The sequence below is a fragment of the Bison bison genome, unplaced genomic scaffold (assembly GCF_000754665.1).
Source record: "Bison bison bison isolate TAMUID 2011002044 unplaced genomic scaffold, Bison_UMD1.0 scf7180017864530, whole genome shotgun sequence".
In the NCBI taxonomy this organism is placed as follows: Eukaryota; Metazoa; Chordata; class Mammalia; order Artiodactyla; family Bovidae; genus Bison; species Bison bison.
This window is the reverse complement of record NW_011495080.1, coordinates 2,940,074-2,948,226: the sequence shown is the minus strand read 5'-3', so window position 1 is coordinate 2,948,226 and position 8,153 is coordinate 2,940,074. Positions and strand designations below refer to the sequence as shown.

The window sequence follows — 8,153 nt, the reverse complement described above, 5'->3', positions numbered from 1 at the left end:
CAACTCTCACATCCATACACGACCACTGGAAAAACCATAGCCTTGACTAGACGGACCTTTTTTGGCAAAGTAATGTCTCTGCTTTTGAATATGCTATCTAGGTTGGTCATAACTTTCCTTCCAAGGAGTAAGCATCTTTTAATTTCATGGCTGCAGTCACCATCTGCAGTGATTTTGGAGCCCAGAAAAATAAAGTTTGACACTGTTTCTACCGTTTCCCCATTTATTTCCCATGAAGTGATGGGACCGGATGCCATGATCTTCGTTTTCTGAATGTTGAGCCTTAAGCCAACTTTTTTACTCTCCACTTTCACTTTCATCAAGAGGCTTTTGAGTTCCTCTTCACTTTCTGCCATAAGGGTGGTGTCATCTGCATATCTGAGGTTATTGATATTTCTCCCGGCAATCTTGGTTCCAGCTTGTGTTTCTTCCAGTCCAGCGTTTCTCATGATGTACTCTGCATAGAAGTTAAATAAGCAGGGTGATAAGATACAGCCTTGACATCCTCCTTTTCCTATTTGGAACCAGTCTGTTGTTCCATGTCCAGTTCTAACTGTTGCTTCCTGACCTGCATACAGATTTCTCAAGAGGCAGATCAGGTGGTCTGGTATTCCCATCTCTTTCAGAATTTTCCACAGTTTATTGTGATCCACACAGTCAAAGGCTTTGGCATAGTCAATAAAGCAGAAATAGATGTTTTTCTGGAACTCTCTTGCTTTTTCCATGATCCAGTGGATGTTGGCAATTTGATCTCTGGTTCCTCTGCCTTTTCTAAAACCAGCTTGAACATCAGGAAGTTCATGGTTCACATATTGCTGAAGCCTGGCTTGGAGAATTTTGAGCATTATACTATTTATTATATCAGAAGTAAATGCTCATGACTGGTCTTAATGGAAGTAAATTTTCAAAATTTTTGTTGTTTAGTTGCTAAGCTGTGTCCGACTGTTTTGCAACCTCATGGACTGTAGCCTACCAGGCTCCTTGGTCCATGGGATTTCCCAGGAAGAATACTGAAGTAGGTGGCCATTTCCTTTTCTAGGAGATCTTCCTGACCCAGGGATCGAACTCACATTTTCTGCATTGGCAAGTGGGTTCTTTACCACTGAGTAACCAGGGAAGCCCCAAATTTTCAAATTAGTGATCTTGGCAAATTTTCAACTTAGTAATCTTGACTTTTTTTTTTTTAATTGCTTTGTGTGTGTGTGTGTGTGTGTGTTAGGAGAAGGGGAGAGGCAACAGAAGAGGAAGCATTTTCCCAGAATCATGAATTAGCAACCTTGGATCCTTGTCACTCCAGTATTCTTGCCCAGAAAATCCCCTGGACAGAGGAGCCTGGCGGGCTATAGTCCATGGAGTTGAGAAAAGTCATGTTGGACTGAGCATGCACGTGCAGATCCTTGTCTAGGCTCTGCCCTCACCTAGCTAAGTAATTCTGAATAAATCTCTTAATCTTCAGATTACTCACCTGTACAATGAGATTCTAAAAGGCAGGTGATGTTTGGTGTTGTTAATATTCTGTGTGACAAGCTAGCATTCCACAGGTATCCATAACAACAGTAAATAGACTTTAAGTCCAGAGTAAGTATCCCTAAATGTCAAATGCTATAAGACAGACATTTGTGAATGGCTGTCTTTATTCTCCATTGGTGGGCACTCTAGAGAGCTTTGATGTCAACCTGTAGGAAAGTTTCCCCTCACTTTGTCCCCACCTGGTGTGGAGAAAAGGAAGAGGAAGTGGGTAAGAGTATAGGATTTGGAAGCTACATTCTTGGGAGTCCGGACTGGAAGTCACCTCCTCCAGTTGCTTAGATCTGACCTCTAGTTAATGACAAATACAAGCTGAATTCAACTATCCCTGGATGTTATCAACCCCTTGCTGAGATTTGTCAAGCCTTGGATTTGTGCTCTCCCAGAAGGATCTGTTCTTTGAGATCCTAGGAGAAACTGTTATGCTCTAAGGATAAATGAGATAATAGAACTAACTACAAATGCTAAGGTCTTAATTCAATATAGTGGATCACAGAGTTTAAAATGTGGAAATTACCTTTTCAAATGTATGTTTAATTATTCTGAGGATCTGGTTGCCTGTCAGATATCTACTGGACTTGTTATGAGGATGAAATAGGAAAAACTCAAAAAGAAGACACTGAACACTAGGAAGGACAGCTTTCAGAAATACAGGAAGGGAAATTTCCCATGTGGTCAGGCAAACACACCAATCCTTACTATCTTTCTTGCCCACCTAAAAGCTCTGACAGTTATGCTTCAAAGGCTTGTGTGGTGGTTCAAGCTTACTTAGAAGTTTACAGGGCCCTATGCTAAGCTTCTGGAGAAGGCAATGGCACCCCACTCCAGTACTCTTGCCTGGAAAATCCCATGGACCGAGGAGCCTGGTAGGCTGCAGTCCATGAGGTCGCTAAGAGTCGGACACGACTGAGCGACTTCACTTTGAATTTTCACTTTCATGCATTGGAGAAGGAAATGGCAACCCACTCCAGTATTCTTGCCTGGAGAATCCCAGGGACGGGGGAGCCTGGTGGGCTGCCCTCTATGGGGTCGCACAGAGTCGGACACGACTGAAGCGATTTAGCAGTAGCATGCTAAGCTTCGGGTATTTTCATAGGTTCTTCTTGTTCAGTAATTGCGGCCTCCAAATTTATAACTGTCATTTCACTCCATGCTCCCTTCATCTGTCCTCTAAGCTCTCAAGTGCCTTCCACGAAACATTTTTCTACCTCCAACCAAAACAGTGTAAGAGGACTGCCTAAGTGAAAGCGATAGTCGCTCAGTCGTGTCCCGACTCTTTGCGACCCCATGGACTGTCCACGGAATTCTCCAGGCCAGAATACTGGAATGGGTTGCCATTCCCGTCTCCAGGGTACTGTCCCAGCCCAGGGATGGAACCCAGGTCTCCTGCATTGCGGGCGGCTTCTTTACCAGCTGAGCCACAAGGGAAGTCCCTGAGTGCCTACGGGGAATCTACAAAAGTATTAGGACAGAGTGAGGGCCAGTTACTGCCCATATGTCGGGCACTTTAAAGGCTTTTACTTTAATCACCGTTTAGGATTTAAAACACCAGGAAAGCAGGAGCTTTCCTCCGCGAGGAGTGCCCACCTTCATCCCCAAGCTGCAGTTTCACATGAGTAAAGGGAGGCATCACCTCATCACTTCAAGATTCCGTCGACACTTCACTAGGTTGGCAGATAGTTCCTTTTCGACGCGTAAGCGCTTTCAAGCACCTCAACCTAAGAGATTTCAAGCACCTCAGCCTAAGAGTTCCTGAGGTTTACCCATTGCCCAGGCGACGCGCCGGGTTTTGTTTTTCTACTTCCCCGCCGGAACAAGCCCGCCCACTAGCGTCAGAGCTAGCTCCTCACTGGTCCGGAAGTGTGCTCGTCTCCTCAAAGAGCCAATCAGAGCCTCATTTTCTACTCAGGGGATTTGAAAAACGGAAAAGACCTTGACCTGTTCCTGGGAGTAGGGCGGGGGTGTGAATGATTGACAACTCGACTCTCCAATAGTCAGAGCTCTAGGACCTGCCCCTTCTGGCTCCGGGGCTAGAAAAGAGAGTCGATGCCGGGCCGCAGTGATGAGCCCTGGGAGACGCTGGCTGTTCGGTTTTCCGAGGAGCGGCTGCTACTGGTGGCCTTTTTGCAGGTGAGTGGTTGCTGTTGTTAATAGTGCTGTTGCGAAGGTTTTCCATTTGTCAATGATGTGGTGGTTTATTTCAGCGCGCTGGAGGGCCAGTTTCTTTCCTCCCCAGGTTCAGTCTGTGGTGGGAGTCTGGCACTCGCACGCCCACCCCTCAAGCTCCGACCCTCACTTATCCCGCAGGTCCCGTTCAGCTGTCCCTTTCTCAGAATAAGCCTGTCTAGTCTGCCAAAGGAAAGGAGGACCCCGCGTTGGTAGTGGTGTCTTGACGGCAAGAATAAACAGAGAGTCGAAGGGAGTGATAACTCTACTCCCCTGGACGTCTCAGGTACCGGGTGTCAGTCAGCCCCGTTCATCGTAGGACTCCCCCTGAAAGGGCGCTTCGGTGTGTTTTCAGGGCCTTGGCGCTATATTGAGGGCGATGGCAGACTTGGCCCTTGAAGGCTCTGTAGATAGAAAAAACCTGAACGTCATGAAAGGAGAAAGGTAAATATCTGCAGTGGTTTCATGGAGGGTTCAAATCTGGAACTAAATCACAGGTTCTTTGAACCACTACAAATGAAAAAGTAAGTGTATTTCTTCTTCTTGCCAAGGGATGAGCGCCATGTTACTGGAGAAAGACAGTAGGAATGCCAAATGGAAGTGAAATTCACAGTTGAGTTGTGAGGAATAATTGGTTGTTGGCTAACTTACTATAACTCTCATTACCTTACCGCCTCCCAGATTATGGAGGCTTAATGGCTTATAAGTGGTATCAGAATGTTAACTGCCCACTTTGGGGGGGAAAAAATCCGATGCAATCTTTCACCAGTAGTTTCTAGGGGTTTCTATAATGAAAGCAGAACACATGTCATTTTGTGTTTTAAAACTGCCTCCCCTGAGGCCAAGGGACTAGGTTTGTTCCATCCTTGTATTCCTATGCACCTCACATACCACAGATGCTACTCAATTGTGGTGGGGTTTAGAGAGGCATAATTCAGTCAAATGGTGTTGTGGAAGGAGCTCTGAGTTGGCAGTCAAGACACCTGGGTTTAGTCTTGAAGTTGTGTGATCTTAGTGAAGTGAAAGTCACTCAGTCATGTCCAACTCTTTGCAACCCCGTGGACTAGACAGTCCATGGAATTCTTCATGCCAGAATACTGGAGTGGGTAACCTTTCCCTTCTCCAGGGCATCTTCCCAACCCAAGGATCGAACCCAGGTCTCCCACATTGCAGGCGGATTCTTTACCGGCTAAGCCACAAGGGAAGCCCAAGAATACTGGAGTGGGTAGCCTATCCCTTCTCCAGGGGATCTTCCTGACCCAGGAATCAAACCAGATTCTCTTGCATTGCAGGCAGATTCTTTACCAACTGAGCTACCAGGTGTAATCTTTCAATTCTCTGACTCTTAACTTCTGCCTCTTTAAAAAGTGGATGTTGCATTAGATTATTTCTGAGGTTTATGCCTGTGTTCAAAGTCTGTTTTAAACTAAAGATTCTTAAACATTTTCCACCACAAGTACATCTGCAAAATCTCATTACAGTAAATTCCTAACCAGTCTGTTAGCAAACAAAAGCTCCCAGCTACAAGGGTCGTACCTGGTTCTTTTGTGTCCACATTTAAACCAAACCAAGTGGGTCATTGTAGAAAATTTGGTCGTTGTCCAGAATGAACATTGTACAGAAGTAAAACAGAAAATGTCATCCTTTATTCCACTACTCAGAGACAGCTGCTGTTGGTGTCTGGGTAGATCTTTCAGTCTCTCTTCCTCTTTTGCCTTCTATGGTTGGTTGAAATTAAGTGGCACATTTCATTTTAAATTTATATTAAGTAATGACATCTAAATTCAGCCACACCTTCATCTTTGTCTTGTGCCTAGAGCACAGAGGACACGCCAGTGTCTGAACTGATGATGGGTCACTTGAACATCCTTGGAATGAAATCTGGTGTGAAGGGATATTTATATGGGAAAATAGGACTAAAAGTATCACTGAATAACAAAACTCTTTAACTGAAACGTGGCCACAAATATGAAAAAAAAAACATAGTTTATAAAATGTAAAATAAATGTTAGCCACTTTACCAAAGCATGTGAATTATAGAATATCACTTAGTATTTGGTATGCTTCTAGGACTGTATGTTACCATCAACGCCCCTGCCCTGAAACACATACAACAATTGATTGCATTCCTCCTTCCCCTATCTAATTTAACCTTTTCTCCTTACCCCCACCCTCATTTTATTTTATCCCCAGCTTTTGTTTCTGCTCAAACCGTCAGCAAGGTAGGATCACTTTCAAGGGCCTGAGGTCTGTACCAGTCTTCATGTGTTAGTCAAAGTCTGCGCCATTCAACCCAGAATACCTTGCATTCTTTGGTAGCGTGCTTCACCATCATCTCATTTAGTATTCCTCATAGCCCCTTGAGAAACAGTAATTTCATTATCCTCATCTTTATGGACAAGGAACCTGAGGTGCAGCAGATAACTTAGTCAAGATGACACTGTCATTAAGTAGCAGAGCTGGGACTAAAGTCTAGGTTTCTTGACTTCACACTTTTGGGATTTGGTGGAAATGGTTTGTTTTGACACAAATGCTACTACTGTAGGGGAATAAGTAACCAGAGATAGGAAGGAGAAGTCTTGAATGGGTATTCCGCACATGAGTGATGCCATGCCAGCTGGAACAGGCCACATGCCCCACGCACACACATCTCGTTGCTGGACATTTCCCTGTGAATAAGGGTCTACCTGCTATGGTTTGCTACCTCTGTAACATGGGGTCAGTCAGGGCTGTTAGAAGGTATAGAGTTGGAGAATGACAGGGTAATAGTGTCTGGAAAACACCGATAAGTAATAGAGTTTGCTCCTGGTAAAATAGTTGTTCTTATAATGCAAATACAAATGGAAAAATTACCATCAAGCTTTTGGAAAAGTAATAAATGAGGAACAGGAGGTACTTTTGGGTACAGGCATCTTTGAACTTTTCATATTGAGCTGGGCTCGGAGAATCTTAGGAACTGAGCTCCAGATTTCATTTCCCTTAAGAACTGTTCCTTTTTAATTTATTAGAAACTTGATTAACCTCTCTTTTTCCTGTCCTCAAGTCTAGCCAGTCTGTCTTCTGTAGAGCTAGCTCCCTAATGCAGTGGGGTTGAGAGTCATTCAAAGCTGCAAGTGAGGATTCAGACCTCCAAATGGTCTAGGGGAGCATTTGAATATTTATTATTGAAGAGAAGGCTTTGGATCAAAGCAACTCTGGCTCTGTATTCCTTATTTTATATTGCTTCAATATTCTATCATTGATCACGTTTCTTACTCAATTTTTGGAAACGGAAAACAAGCTGAGACTGGACTTTATCCTATAATTTCCCCCACCTGTTCATGAGTTGCCAGTTCAAGTTCACTTGAAGTGTGAAGCACTGTGACAATTTATAAAGATGTCTAATAAAAGTAAAGCATGTCAAAGTGACATATTTTTGAAGTTGGTTAACAAGATGAATAATTTTTTTCCTTATTCTGTCTTGAACCCATTATTAAGTAATTTGATGAAGCAAAATAAACTACTCAGACTGATGTAAATGTGCTCAGTATTGTCTTATGTGAAGGATTAAAAACAGTTATGAATGGGATTCCATTATTCACAGTACTTGCAGTGCTGGCCAAGAATAAAATAAGGTGATTTTAATAATGTTGGGATTATCCTATGACAGGATGCTTAAATGTTCAAAATGCTGATGTGATTAGTAGATCCAGTAATCTCAGCTAGACCAGGGTTTAGGAAGCTAAGACCTTCTGGCCTACTATCTTTCCAGCCCACAAGCTATGAATGGCTTTTACATTTTTTTAATGGTTGAAATAAGTCAAAGAATAACAATATTTCATATGCATGGAAATTATATGAAATTCTCATTTCTTTATCCATATGTAAAAGACAAAAAGTTCCAATATGTTTATTGGAACATAACCTTATTTGTTCATATATGCATTGGTTATGACTGCTTTCAGCTACAGTGGCAGAATTGAGTGATTTTAAGAGCGACCATATCACCCACAAAGCCTAAAAAATTTACTCTTGGACCTTTTACAGAAAAAGTTGCCCCCCCCTTTTTTTTGCCTCCAGCTAAGCTGGAGTGTCTCTCACATCATTACCTTCATCCCATTTCAACAGCAATTATGCTGCCCCAGGTCTTCATTAAATGTTGCCAGAATAGTTGCAAAAGATTCATAAGTATTCACATACATTTCCCTTACTTGTAAATGCTGCCTGATCCTCCTAAAATACACATTATTAAAGCTTTAATGATGTCCCAGTACTTGCAGAATAACCTGTGTTTTTTGGCACAATGTCCTTTCAGGGCCACTGTTCAGCCTTATCTTTCTAGAGTAGTGTCCTCCTACTTCCTTATTATACCCTATACTTAGTATAGGGTGATCATATAATTTTCTAGATGGGACTTTCAAGTGTGAAAGGGGCCCTATAATAATTATGTTGGGGAAACAGGTCTAAAGCAAGACTGTTCT

The 8,153-nt window shown here is 42.9% G+C and overlaps 1 protein-coding gene across 1 annotated transcript in view; it reads left to right on the top strand.

The window, feature by feature from the left end:
* Nucleotides 1–3,523: 3,523 nt before the first annotated feature.
* The window catches only part of BPGM (2,3-bisphosphoglycerate mutase), a 31,803-nt gene continuing 27,173 nt past the window's right edge, over nt 3,524–8,153 (top strand). The window contains exon 1 of the mRNA XM_010831643.1: nt 3,524–3,657. The gene's annotated coding sequence lies outside the window, so the exon portion shown is untranslated. The remainder of the gene's footprint in view (nt 3,658–8,153) is intronic.